The sequence below is a fragment of the Prorops nasuta genome, unplaced genomic scaffold (genome assembly GCF_024137725.1).
Source record: "Prorops nasuta isolate Cenicafe-Biocafe unplaced genomic scaffold, Cenicafe_Pnas_1.2 PNAS00002, whole genome shotgun sequence".
Classification (NCBI taxonomy): Eukaryota; Metazoa; Arthropoda; class Insecta; order Hymenoptera; family Bethylidae; genus Prorops; species Prorops nasuta.
Genome location: NW_027116799.1, coordinates 5235231 through 5249606, shown reverse-complemented (window position 1 = coordinate 5249606; position 14376 = coordinate 5235231). Strand labels below are relative to the sequence as shown.

Sequence of the window (14376 nt, the reverse complement as noted above, 5' to 3'; positions counted from 1 at the left end):
CGAGAGGAGGAAAACCGTTGTTGGCGAGGGATAAAAAACGTGAGGCAAGAAAATTGAGTGGAGTGGTAGATCAGCGCGAGCCATAGTAATCTCCTAATGCGGAGATAAGGAACGGTCGGTGGCTCTCGATTTCGCAGGACCGAGTCTAATGATTCACGGGTAATCTGAGTCGCAAAAAGCGCAACGCGATTAAGGGTGGGTTTTTCCCAAGCAGTAGCATCGTCGCCGTCGCGACGCAGTTTTGTATACATATATATATATATATATACATGAGCGTGCGAGAGAGCTTAATTCTCTCGCTAATACACAACAACCTCCCCCCTTTCCCCTCTATTCGTCTAGTTTTCCGGACACCCCCATAGATTTCGGCTGTGATCAGGTTACCTTGCGAGAACGGTAATCATATTGCAGCAGCTCGGTTAATGCCATTAGCACACCGGGGCTGACTGCCACCCCCCCCCCCCTCCCCCCGCTCTTCCTCCCTTTCTCGACAGGCAGAGTCGCGCAACCCCTCCGCAGCAACGTCTATTGGATATGACATCGGGGATAGTGGGCTCATGGTTTAATGCATATACGCTGTTTGCGCGCTGACGATATCGCAGCGAAAAGACGGGCGTTGGAGTAGCTCGTCGACTAAACTCGGCCACCCCCTTCGATGTCGCGCGAAACTTCTCGAGAGACCCAGCTGCGCCATGACTTTAAAGGCTTTACCCAGTGCTGCCGTGAATATATGCAGCATCGGGTACCAGCTGATTCCATTAAAGTTTCCCCGTTCCCATTTCAGACGCTGAATCGCACCGATATCGATCCAACTATTTCATTACATATCCAACTCAGAGATGCATTTTAATAAATAGTTTCGAGTCTTAGCAGCCGATGCCCCGATGGAGTTGCTACTTCAATTATACCTCCGGTCCCGGACGGCGTGCTCAAGTTTGTATTGACATTAATTGGCATGCCTGTTGAATATGAATCGGATCAGGAACCAAGTTAAACGGGCAGATTCTGCACTCGCCTGGAATGCTAATTGTTCATTTTAATGTTTAATGCAAATTTGTTGTTCCTACGACGTCGATGATTTTTCTGGCGAAGAACTCCGCAAGTGTGATCGCCCGTTTGAAATTATTAACGAGTTCTTCGAGTTGTTCAAAGTTACAGGGATTTTGTTGTGGCTCGGGAGCAGATGCTCCACACTTTCCAATCGAGTCTCTCCTTCTCTAGCTTTGCTTATCGATATGGAATTTTCATTCTTGACCGAATGTTCGCTTCGTGCGTATACCAACGCAGTAGCATTACGTTAACAATGTGTGGTGATATATATGCATAACATCAGTTCTAATAAGAGTTGCTAAATTTTGTCATTTTTGCCAGACTTATTTTGTTTACGTATACATCCTTACTTGACTGTAATTGTGTAGGTTTGCACATTCCCAATAGGTGTAGGAAGAAAATTTTACAAAAATTCATGTCAAAAAGTAAAAGTATATAGCCCTAATAGCATAACTGCATATTATCGTGCACCGTCATGCCACTGTGCGTTGGTGTATACATAACACCTGAGCTTTGCGTTAATGAAATATAAAATACACATATACGCAGTGGTATTTATTAATCGTGCTGAGGTTTAAAAAAAAAATGATAAATTTTTAGTAAATGTACATATCTTGTTTCCATGCGACAGAGGTATCGCGTATATAGGCGAGAAGACGAGTAGCCAGTTAATCGCGTCGTGAAAAGCTTTCGTGGTTTCATACAAGCTGGTAGAGTTAAAAGGATTTTAGTGTAAGCTTCGGTCGCACTGGGACCTACCACGCACTCTCAAATGCTGCTCGATCGAATTACGCTGTCTACGCTGACTGCATCAGAAATTGGCCCCTAAAAGCACTTGCATCGTTCTCCCGAAAATCGCGAAACTACTGGAGATATTAAATTTGCTTAAGGTATATATATATATATATATATATATATATATATAAAGACGTATATTTCATTTTTACGAACTTTTTATTTCAACGAGAATCCAGAAAATCGAATCAACGGGCAGAAATTACCGGTAAGTTTTTCTCCAGGGTTCCCTCACGAATTGCACATTCGTCTCGCCGTTATTACGAGCGATTAAGCGACCGTACCATAGTCGTGGAACTCATTCGGCGCGCTGGATACATATTACACCTTAAAAGAGTAATTGGCGCAAGCCAAGCGTTCATTTACCCGACTGCCAGCTCTTTAAGAGCTTTTTCCTCTGTTTTTTTTTTATCAAACAAACGACCCTTTCCATTAACCACTTTTTCCCCGTTGTAATCCAAATTTCAACAGCGAGACCTTATATTCTAGCGGAGCCTTGGAAAAAAGCTCGCGATAGAAATTTCCTGGACAATTGGAGATTCCGATCCGTTGCTCGTTTGGAGAAGGCGCGAGGGGAAAGGAGCGTTGCTCGAGGTATAATTTCCTTTTCTCGTGGAATCCGTGGTTGGAAGGAAGCGTAGGGTGTCGCGTGTAAATTCGTCGCACCCCGTCGAGCGCGTTATCGCCAGTCATATACGTCCTGGCCGTTCCGCTTTTCATCGTTTGCGTCGCTCGCCGGAAATTCCAGGTCGTCCGTTTGCCCCGCCAAAACTTACGGAATCGCGAGACTCGAGCCAAGGAATTTGCCTGGCAAAAGCCAATATATCGGCCATGTGCATACGCTTACCTCGCGGATCAACCGAATGGCCATCCTAGACTCTTTTCTGGTTCTCCAAAATATCTCTCTCTCTCTCTCTCTCTCTCTCTCTCTCTGTCTGACGAGGAATCGATGAAATGGCAATGATCATTGCGCGCAATGGACGACGCGGAAAATTAAGAAGACACGCGTAAGTTGAATTTGAATAATGGGAAAGGAGAAGCAAGCAGTGAGCGAGAAGGACTTATAGGCGCGGTACGCGCAGCCCGACAGGCGGAAATAAATGAAATTAATTTGATGGAGGCGGAATCCTTGGCTCTCCTGCTCACCGCATATTTGCTAGGCTACCTAGCGTGTTGCTTACCGGCGTACAATGGTTTGATTAAATTTCCTTCCTTTTCCCTTCCACGGTCTCGAATTGCAAGCACGTATAAGTCTGGCACAAGAGCTCCCTTTTGTCTCTTATTCGATATTCCGCCAATGTCCAACTGTCACGTTGCTTCAAAGCGCCAGCGCGTACTTTTTGCCATTCGGATAATTCCTGCGATAGGTACTTTTTATTCCCGTTCCCGTAAAGGGTTTCTTTCATCCCGATATATCTCCTCCATTCTCTCGTCCGCGCAAGCGCCCCGCGCTCCCCTATTTTATTTTTTCTTTTTTTTTTCGCCAGCGTGAAAAGAAATCCAATCAGAAAGTACGTGCAGCGTTCTGCCAGCTAGCATTCTTTGATAAATATTCGTGGGGCAATTTCACGTGGAGCTCTTTGCGAGGGACGGTGGGCTTAATGCGGTGTTTGAAGATATAATTGGAGGATAAAGAGGGGGAGAAGGAGATAAAAAGGGAGGAGAGAAAAAACAGGTGGTATTAATTCGGCAGCGGTCGCTTCCTAAGCGACAATTGCAGAGAGCAGGGCAGGAAGCTGTTTCGCATGACAGTCATTTCAGTTGAAAGTTTCGCGTTTCTCTCGCTGTTCCTGGCTTCACCCCTGCGGCCAGTTCGCGTTTCTCTCTCTCCAGTTGTCATTTTGAAAGGCATCCGACGACCGCCCCTCGTCGTCCATCCGTCCGTCCAACCGGAGCGCCAACCAACCAACTCTGCGACCCTCCCCAAGTTTAATTAGACGGAAGAGGAGCATACATCATGGTCGACTCCGTGTCCCGACGACCTTCCTCCGCCAGTAACGGAGTTGCCTTTCCAGAATTGTGGCCACCGACCTACTACGACGCCACCGCCTTTACCACCTCTCCCTCCCACCGACACGTACACTACGACTCTTATCCCTGTACCCATACAGCAACATTTAAACGTCACGTCTAAGCGTAGCTTTCCAAGACAAAGTACACGACGCTTTCCTCTGAAAAGGGAATAGATATAACGAAGAGACACGTGTAATAAATTCGATTTGGAGCACACTGCTTACGACGCTGATCCAAAGCTTATGCGTGAAATTTAATAGCGCCGCCAATATTTCATCGCGCCAGACAACGATCGCCACGTACAATGCAACGTGTGTTTTGCCGGAGAAACCGTCGTCGATTAAATAATACGCAGGTCCCGCGTCCTTAATGTATACAACCTTGTTGATAGGTGACTCAAAACATTCCAAGTGAATTTGGAAAGAACGCAACGCGCCGTTTGCTGGCGAGTGAAAATATTTATCGGAAAGTCCAGGGCATTTTCTTCGCGATTCCTCGAGTTGGCGAAAACTGCACATTCATTTCTGCGCAATAACAATTACCCGTGGGCAAAGGCACAGGAGCAATAAAGCAAACCGACCAGTTGGTGGAGGATGGAAGAAAGATTGAAGATGGAGTCGACATATATAATCCATTTTAATTTACTCGAGAGATATATCCGTCTAGCTTGCAGTTTCCTGCGACTACGTTCCTCCTTCCGCTTCGCCGTTCTCTCCAATCCTGCCCTTCGTCCTAGCACCCTCCATACCACTAACCACCCACCTTCATCCAAGATACGCCTTAGTCTTCTTATATCAATGGAAACATTCCGCGAAATTACATCTGCCGGCTCTGTTCTGTATCCTTCGAAGCACCGGGTGCTTCTTTTCCACCAACCTTTTCCCTCTTTCAATTTTCCCAAAAATTCCACCTTTATAATGGATATGGCCGTAAAGTTTCTCCATTTTCCCGTTAATGTAAAATTTTCTCTCGAGGAGGCCAGGCCGAGTGATATTTCGGCGTGGAAGTGGGAGGTTTTTCGTAGAAAGTGAATATATAAGAAAGCAACACCCGGTATATGAAAGCAGATACAGTTTCTGTTGAGCGTTGTACATTGTCGTAATGGGAGAGTCGAGTGCATTCGTGGCAATCAATAAGCTATCCAAGGAAGGAAAGGCAAGGCAAGGCAAGGCAAAAGCGGTACAAACCACAAACCGGCAATACCATTACCCATGTATAAAGCCCGTGGGCCAAACGTAAGCGTTTCTCCATCGAGATCGATAATGAAGTTCGTTTCGTTTAGCAACGGCACAACGATGTGCCAGCTATTCGTACTCGTGTACGCGCGTTCCCCGTTGAGATTTTTTCATTCGCCTGCACGGTATGCATGTATATATAGTCGAGTGAAAAACACGAGAACAAATAACAATCACGAAGATTTATGAAGTAGCTCCTGCGGGACTTGGAAGATATCCTCTCTTCATTGCCAGCGTTCCTTTTTTTTATAAGCTACCGCTTGATCGGCTTAATCAATATTCTCCTTATACGCAGACGAGTGCAGGAGCGTGCAGCACACGGAGCTCCCGAGATCAGAATGCAAATGTCTGCGATCGATCTGGAATTTAATTAGTGCGGGATCTCGAGGCCGAAGGTGTGTAAAGGGTAAACGGAGCTTTTCCCGTAGAGAGGTTAAACGATCTCGAGCAAGTTTTCCCATTTTGCGAAGCACCGTCGTCACTCGCGACGCGCTGGTTGTTTGGTGGCGGAACGATGGCCGCAAAGACGGAAAACGGCCTCGGTAGGATATTTTAAACAATTTGCATAGGCAATAATAGTGGCAGTTTTTTCGGCCGTAAAGGATCCCCTCGAGTCGACTGGTGGCGCGCGGCACCCTCCATTTTATGCCGCCATAACCGTAGCTCGGTATAACCCACTTAGATCTGCTATCTCGGAGCTGGCGCACGAGCAACGAAGACTGACATCTATTGTCCCCGCTGCGTCTTTCCACCTGCCAACATAGCCCACTCGCTTCCGCATCTCTTGGAACGTCCTTGACCGACCTATGTCAAGGTCGTTGCCTCGAGTCTACGCGTCCGGAGGAAAACATTTCCCTCGAGCAGCGTTCCATCGTGGAAACGTCCCGAGAGGTTCCGGAGACTTGGACAATACTTCGGCTACCGGCAGGACCGATCCTTAAGCGATACGGAGCACCCGTTGTCACCCTATCGGCTCCAAAGAACCTGGAAGAGACGTTTGCATACATCGACCGGCAGTTTTCCGCTCGAACAAATCCTTGCCCCGTGTTCCACTCTCTCTCCGAGTCGCGTTGCTAACCCCCTCCCCCCTCTTCCTCTATCTCTACATCCTCCTCACACTACACCTCACGCGGGGATTCTTATATACTATATAGTATCGCGCGACCTTCCAGAGTACACACACAGCATTTCTTATTCCATCCGTCCCTTATTCCTCTTTGTGTGATCTGCGATGTGACTACGCTCCAACGTCCTACGAGAGTGATATTTATTGAGGATTTAAGATATTTGTTTACCGAATTTCTTGTAGTCGAGAGATTCGAGAGGCACGTTACTGCAGGAATAGGGAATGGATCGGGGATGTTGATACGTTTTTTCTTCTTTCGGAGGATGTATCCTCGTGGATGCATAACCGGATAATGGTATCATTGACTCGTTCCTTTTTCACCATTACCGATCCTCGCGTCGTCAACAACTCTCTCCCTCTGCCCCTCTCTCTCTCTCTCTCTCTCTCTCTCTCTCAATCTCCACTTTCGCGCAAGTATACACTGTATAGACGGGACGGCAGCCCCTTGAACTGGCGCCGCCACCAAGTGAATTTGAATATAATACGTGGGCCCGTCGAGTGCGAGGCGAGCTGTAATTATGTTGATGCGTCGCTATTGTTGCGTCGAGCTCTTCGAGCGCCAGCATTTTCAATGCCGAAACTCGCATGCAAGCTCGCCCACGCCTTTTTTAAATTCCCGCGAAACCAACAACCTTGCACGTTCCTCTTCTCCTCCACCGCGTAAAATTCGCGCTCGAGGCTCGCCGATCGCGAGAAACCGCGCGTAGCAATGAAAAGATTTCTTAAGAATAATCAAGGTCATCGCGTGTATATATATAGATATAATTTGGAACAATAGATACCGAGTTGCAAAATTGTAGAGAAAATACGCGAAGAGAAAGGCGCGCGTTAACTCTCCGAGGATCGATGAGTCGTTAATCATCGGGCATTCTTCCGGGATGGGAATTTTTAGGAATTTATGGGAGCACTGGGTTTGGTGAATAATCTTCCGGGGACCGGAAGATAGTCGGCTCTAACGACTAAAAAGAGAGAACGCGAGGAGGAGACGAAGGAGAATTAAGGTAAGTTTAAGAGGCGCGGGAGGATAATTGCAAAAATGGGGAGAGATTATGGTTGTAGGTGGTGGCGAAGTAGTATCGAAACGTTGCTGCATTTTCATGGCGAGCACCTTCATCCACGCGGAAGGGGAAAGAGCGGGAGAGAGCGCCGCGAGCAAACGCGAGCGAGCTAGCGGTTCGGAGGATTAGAGTGTCGACCAGCGACAGAGTAAGCCCCTATTTTTGCGAAATTTATCGCCGTTAATCCCTCAAGCCCCGGCAGGCCCCGCGTGTCCGTACACACAACCCCTCGGGTCAGCTCCAACACTGGTCTCTCTTGTCGATATGAAAAATAATAAAACGGCGCATCTTTTGCTAAAACGAGGACCCTACTCTGGGGCTCTCGTAATCCTGGCGGGATTTAAAACATTCGTATCTTGAATATGCATTCGTAGGTTTGGATCGCGACTATATGGCAAGAGGGTGCGCGCCAGGACGCTCGGTCTGCGAGCACTGAGCCCGGTATTAGCTCGGCCACTCATTAGCTTTTCTGCTCCTGCTTGTCGCTCTCATAATCTCACGTTCGTCCCATCCGGCCCCGCGGGCTTAAAACACACACCCGAAGGAGGCCCTCTCAGATTCCTCACGCTGATTCCCATCCCAGTTGTGTTTATGATATTGTCGCGCCAACACTCGACTCATGCGGGTACTTGAAAACCTCGCCTTATCTTATTAACAGATTTCCACTCTTTCTCTCTCTCTCTCTCTCTCTCTCTCTCTCTCTCTCTCTCTCTCTCTCTCTCTCTCTCTCTCTCTCTCTCTCTCTCTCTCTCTCTCTCGGCTCCTATATTTTCGCCAAGCGAGTACAGCCACGGAAAATTCGCCGGTTCGTATATGTATATATATATAACCTCGTGATTTTAATTCGCGCGATAATTTACGATAACCGTTTGATCGTTATTTTAATCTTTGCTCGGTGTAGCGTTAACCTGACACAGCTGTATCGTCGCTAGTTTAAATTAATCCAATTATGCATGCCAAGCGCGGTCGCGGTCGGTCGCATTACCGTTGCTGGATTTTAAAGGACTAAGCCGAGTAATGGACACGAGGCCCGCGTCGTCATCCATATGCAAAACGTTTTCCTCGCCCAAGGATTTAGTCACGGAGCTTTCGGAGGACTCGTCGAGTTGGATCATTATTCTTAAACTTTCGAACTTTTCAACCTCCAAAACTTTGAAGAGTGTTTGCAAAGTTGAGTCCATGACTATATTTTCAGTGGACGCACCGAATAAACTGGTATTGTTTAGTCGTTTGTATAGACATATATATATATAAGTACGTAGTACAAGTGCAGTGCACGATATTCGTGACGAGGTAGTTCGTCCCGAGAGACTCCATTTTGGATTTATGGGACGGATCCTCTCTTCATGTTGTACACGCGCCATCGCGAGGTGGAGTCTAGGTGGAGAACGGACTCCTTGTCCAACGCGTCAGTCCAACGACGTTAATGATAGTTCCGCGAACGCCAATCCCATTAAGGTGCGTTACCACGATTCCCGGTAGACCTCTAAATTCCTTGTAGGCGCCTAGCCAGGTCTCCGACGAGATGAGAGGACTGGGCAATCCCAGCTATGTACACGCACAGATGTAGTATGCTGTACGTATATACATAGGAATCCTGACACGTACGTGCATTTCCTAATATATATGACAAGAGAGCCTCGTATAAGCTTTATAATTTGACATTCTTTCAAAGTATCGAAAAAATGGGATTTGCTCCTCGTAATCTACTCTGTGGGATATTCATCAATGATATAGAGCATATTAGAGTTTTGTTTAAACTGTGTGCGTGGACCACGCGGATTATATTATACACGATACATTAAGCACTTTGAAAGCGGTTCGAGGGGGTTAGAGGGTATAGATGCGATTCGTCGGGTCGATAAGACCGCTGGCCAAAGTGCCGGGTTCGTTTATCGTAGTGAGCCTAGACCAAAACGTGGGGTGACACGTTTATGTAATCGACGGCTATGCTGTTAAACGCTTAGAGCACGTTATTGCCGCGTTTCGCTGTACAATCCGCCTGCCTCACCGCAGAAAATCTTTCGAGGAAAAGATTTTACGAAATTTTCCAAAGTCAACTCGTTCAAGATTTTTAGCAGGCATTTTACCAAGTAACATGGATCGTTAATTTCTCTTATGGGAATTGCTCGATAGACCAAATTTCTGGCAGATTTTAATAAACCTGCAGGGTTGGCGCATTCTGCAAAATACGGTAATATTCACGAGCGTTGCTTGCTGTCTTCGTTGCCGTTCGTGTCCATCACTCTCTTAACATTTTGCTGCTGCGGTTTCCCGGCTGAAACTCCTTCCACTGGTTGGCGTGGTAAAGGGAGTGAGAGAGTGACTCTTAAGGGGAGGGGGGAGGGGGGGGGGGTGGCTAGCGTGTATCGAGCTAGCTAAATATTTTATGCACTTTCTGCTAAATGTTTCAAATCGCAGGCTTCTCCCTACGGTCATGGGCCTTTTAAACAGGTATTTATATTCCCTGTTGCGAAACAGTTGAGAAGCATGCTTCTTTTTTCGGCATTTGTTCCCCAAGTATCGAACCTCCCGTAAAACAACCCAATGGAGAGACAGTCGTAGAAAAAACGTTAAAAAGACGTTCGAATGGTTGAAAAATGGTTTACGTTTATTTTTTCTACGTTTTCAAACGGTTATATTTAAACCATTATAAAGAAACAAAAATTTAACGTTTATTTCAAGTTGCCAGAACAACGGTTATTCTACTAACGTCTAATAAACGTACAAAAAACGTTTTTAGCCCAACGTTTTTTTCAGTAACCAGCATTAAACGGTTGAATTTAGGCAACTTCGGTAACGTATTTTAAACGTTAACATTTTCTGAAAGAAAAAACGTTTAAAAAACGTTATTAGTACAACGTTTTTTCTATAACCTTAATTAAACGGTTAAATTGAAGTAATTTTTCTAACGTGTTTTAGACGTTAATTTTTTAAAGAGAAATAACGTTGAATTTACGTTGAACTTAAAACGTTTTTACAATAACCTATAACAAATAGTTGAAATTTGGCAATATTTTTAACGTATTTTTAATGTTGATTTTTTAAAGAGAAATAACGTTTAACTTACGTTGAGAGAACAACGTTTTCCTCCCTAACCAATATCAACCGGTTGATTTCAGGCAATCATTCAAATGCTTTTTTAACGTTGAATCTTCTAGGAGAAATAACGTTAAACTTACGTTGATGAAGCAACGTTTATACTCATAACCAATAGGAAACCGTTGAATTGATGGCGTCTTTCCAACGTATTTTAAACGTTGAGTTTTCCAGGAGAAATAACGTTTAATTAACTTTGAGGGAAGAACGTTTTTATCCATAACCAATTCGAAACGGTTGAATCGATGGCATCTTTTTAACGTGTTTTAACCGTTGATTTTTTCAGAAGAAATAACGTTTAATTAACGTTGAGGGAAGAACGTTTTTACTCATAACCAATTTGAAACGACGTTTAATTAACATTCACATGTAGTTATAAAGCAACGGGTTAAAGCTTATAGGATTCAGTTTATCTATGAAGCATTTTAACCTGTTTTATATTGATTAAAAATATTAGTTTTGTTAACGTTATATTTAACCATTGGTTCTACATGAATTTTCTAACTGTTAGGTGAAACATTTCCCAATGGAGAGATGTTCGTTAAAAAAACGTTGTGCGGTAACGGTTATTTAGGTTAAATAAACGTTGAGAAATTAAGAAATGTCCACATTTTCTACGTAGTTATTAACCAAACTTTTTACGTTTAATATACATTTCAAATTCACTGCTAATAAACGTATGTACTGCATATTTTAGTACAATTATAAACGTTTATTTAAATATATTTGTCAACGTTTATTTTTTAAACGTTCTAATAACGTTGAGAAACAGGGAAATGTCCACATTTTCTACGTAGTTATTAACCAAACTTTCTACGTTTAATTTACATTTCAAATTCACTGCTAATAAACGTATGTACTGCATATTTTAGTACAATTATAAACGTTTATTTAAATATATTTGTCAACGTTTATTTTTTAAACGTTCTAATAACGTTGAGAAACAGGGAAATGTCCACATTTTCTACGTAGTTATTAACCAAACTTTCTACGTTTAATTTACATTTCAAATTCACTGCTAATAAATGTATGTACTGCATATTTTAGTACAATTATAAACGTTTATTTAAATATATTTGTCAACGTTTATTTTTTAAACGTTCTAATAACGTTGAGAAACAGGGAAATGTCCACATTTTCTACGTAGTTATTAACCAATCTTTCTACGTTTAATATACATTTGAAATTCACTGCTAATAAACGTATGTACTGCATATTTTAGTACAATTATAAACGTTTATTTAAATATATTTGTCAACGTTTATTTTTTAAACGTTCTAATAACGTTGAGAAACAGGGAAATGTCCACATTTTCTACGTAGTTATTAACCAATCTTTCTACGTTTAATATACATTTCAAATTCACTGCTAATAAACGTATGTACTGCATATTTTAGTACAATTATAAACGTTTATTTAAATATATTTGTCAACGTTTATTTTTTAAACGTTCTAATAACGTTGAGAAAAATCACTGAAATATTTCTTTAATTAGCATTGCACATAAGAAATTAACAAAATCATATAAAATACTAAACTATTGGAGTGTGGTCATTTAAAATCTTTAATAATAGTAATAAAGTTCTAGAACATGCCAATCATTGCTTAATCACAGAAATACCTAATTTGATACTGATTTGTCATGTAATATTGTGCGTGGTCTTATGTATAAGATGTAGTATTTGTTTCTTCCCATTTTCAGCTCTTACAGGTCTACCCAAGGATTTGCAGTCAAGCAGTTTTCAACGTAGCGTCCGCAATATATGCGTGTTTCGATTTGTAGCTTGTATTTGATTGAATGTTTGAAACTGTATAAAGTGTGCTAATTAATTGATCTACAATTATAGAAAACTGCATAATGGCTGTCGTAGAAGTTGACGCAGGTTCGAATCTCACTGCGGGATATTTTTTTTTTTTTTTTTTTCGAATGTAGTTGCCATTTTATTGGCTGTTATACAAATTAGTTAACGGTTTTTAGAGAATATTTCCCTATTTTGTTTACAACAATAATCCAAATATTATTTCAAAGATAACGTTATTAATACGTTAAGAAAATAAACGTTGACAAATATATTTAAATAAACGTTTATAATTGTACTAAAATATGCAGTACATACGTTTATTAGCAGTGAATTTGAAATGTATATTAAACGTAGAAAGATTGGTTAATAACTACGTAGAAAATGTGGACATTTCCCTGTTTCTCAACGTTATTAGAACGTTTAAAAAATAAACGTTGACAAATATATTTAAATAAACGTTTATAATTGTACTAAAATATGCAGTACATACGTTTATTAGCAGTGAATTTGAAATGTATATTAAACGTAGAAAGTTTGGTTAATAACTACGTAGAAAATGTGGACATTTCCCTGTTTCTCAACGTTATTAGAACGTTTAAAAAATAAACGTTGACAAATATATTTAAATAAACGTTTATAATTGTACTAAAATATGCAGTACATACGTTTATTAGCAGTGAATTTGAAATGTATATTAAACGTAGAAAGATTGGTTAATAACTACGTAGAAAATGTGGACATTTCCCTGTTTCTCAACGTTATTAGAACGTTTAAAAAATAAACGTTGACAAATATATTTAAATAAACGTTTATAATTGTACTAAAATATGCAGTACATACGTTTATTAGCAGTGAATTTGAAATGTATATTAAACGTAGAAAGTTTGGTTAATAACTACGTAGAAAATGTGGACATTTCTTAATTTCTCAACGTTTATTTAACCTAAATAACCGTTACCGCACAACGTTTTTTTAACGAACATCTCTCCATTGGGAATGATGAATATAAGCGAACCGGAGTACATATATATAGGATACGGAACGGTAAATTTTATTCCCGCTAATATTTATCGTTTCCGGTTGGCGCGCGTGGTACACAAATGTCATTTATTAATTTGGCGCATTTACGAAATGATAATAACGAGAATTTCAATCCGATCAATGAAGACTGCGGGAATGTTCACTTGGAACAATAGTTTCGTAACACAAAACAGCGGAATGGTCGAATAAATTATTTACATTCGATTAAAACACGGCGGTGAATTGTATCGGAAAAGCAAGCGAGCGGTAGGCACGCACCGATGCAGATTTCTGTTGGTAATTAATGAATCGTTAATTACTCATAACGGCAGGGATTGCCAGCCGATCAAACGCATACGAGCCACGTTATTTCCGGCATTTCGCCGTGATTTCTCGGCAATTTCATCGCAGGCTGCGTGAGTTTTTCTTGGAAAGGAATATAGCAGCGACAAGATTTTTGCATGATGTTTCACGCGGCCCGATTGGACGGCTAACGAAGCGGCGAGTCGAACGAGCCAACTCCGATTCGCCACGCGCTTCTCGCGCGGCGTTTCTCTCCTTATCCGATTGGCCCTCCGGAAAGAAAGTGGCTCGCAGAACGCAGCTTAAAAGCAGATCCGGATTATACGCTCTTCAGACAGTATCGTTTCTCCTTTTTCTTTCCTTTTCCTCTCCTCTCTCCTCTCATCTTCGTGCTCTCACCCCCTCACCCCTCCCTTTTCCTTCTTCGCCTTCTCCTCTTCATCTTCACCGCCGTTTCTTCGAGCCACGGCCACGGTAATGGTTTCCCTAGGCTCGAAACTTCCAAGATAGGTTTCCTCATTGGTCGTTAAATTAATTTATAGGCACTTACTGTCCAACTGTATTCTTCGGTTCATGGGAACGTTTGAACTGCGAGCTACTTTGTTAGTTTCTTTCAATAGCTAATCATCCAGGTCGAGGATTTCGATGCTGAAGAGACGAAATTTCTTTGTTAATCTTGGTTAACTCGTGGCTGCCGATGAAGATCGTAAGGCTGCGGTACATGGTATCGTTAAACTGTGCTATACGTACAAATATTATTTTATATACACACATGCACACATGTACTATATACTATATAACGCATAAAGAGAATGGAAGAAGTTGGTGATTGTTGGAGCATCGAACGGTGGTCTTCGGGGGAGGGATCGATGTTG

General features: G+C 42.3%; 1 protein-coding gene across 1 annotated transcript in view; it reads left to right on the top strand.

The window, feature by feature from the left end:
- hth (homothorax) overlaps positions 1 to 14376 on the top strand; it is a 330111-nt gene that overhangs the window by 193924 nt on the left and 121811 nt on the right. The gene's annotated exons all lie outside the window — the stretch shown is intronic.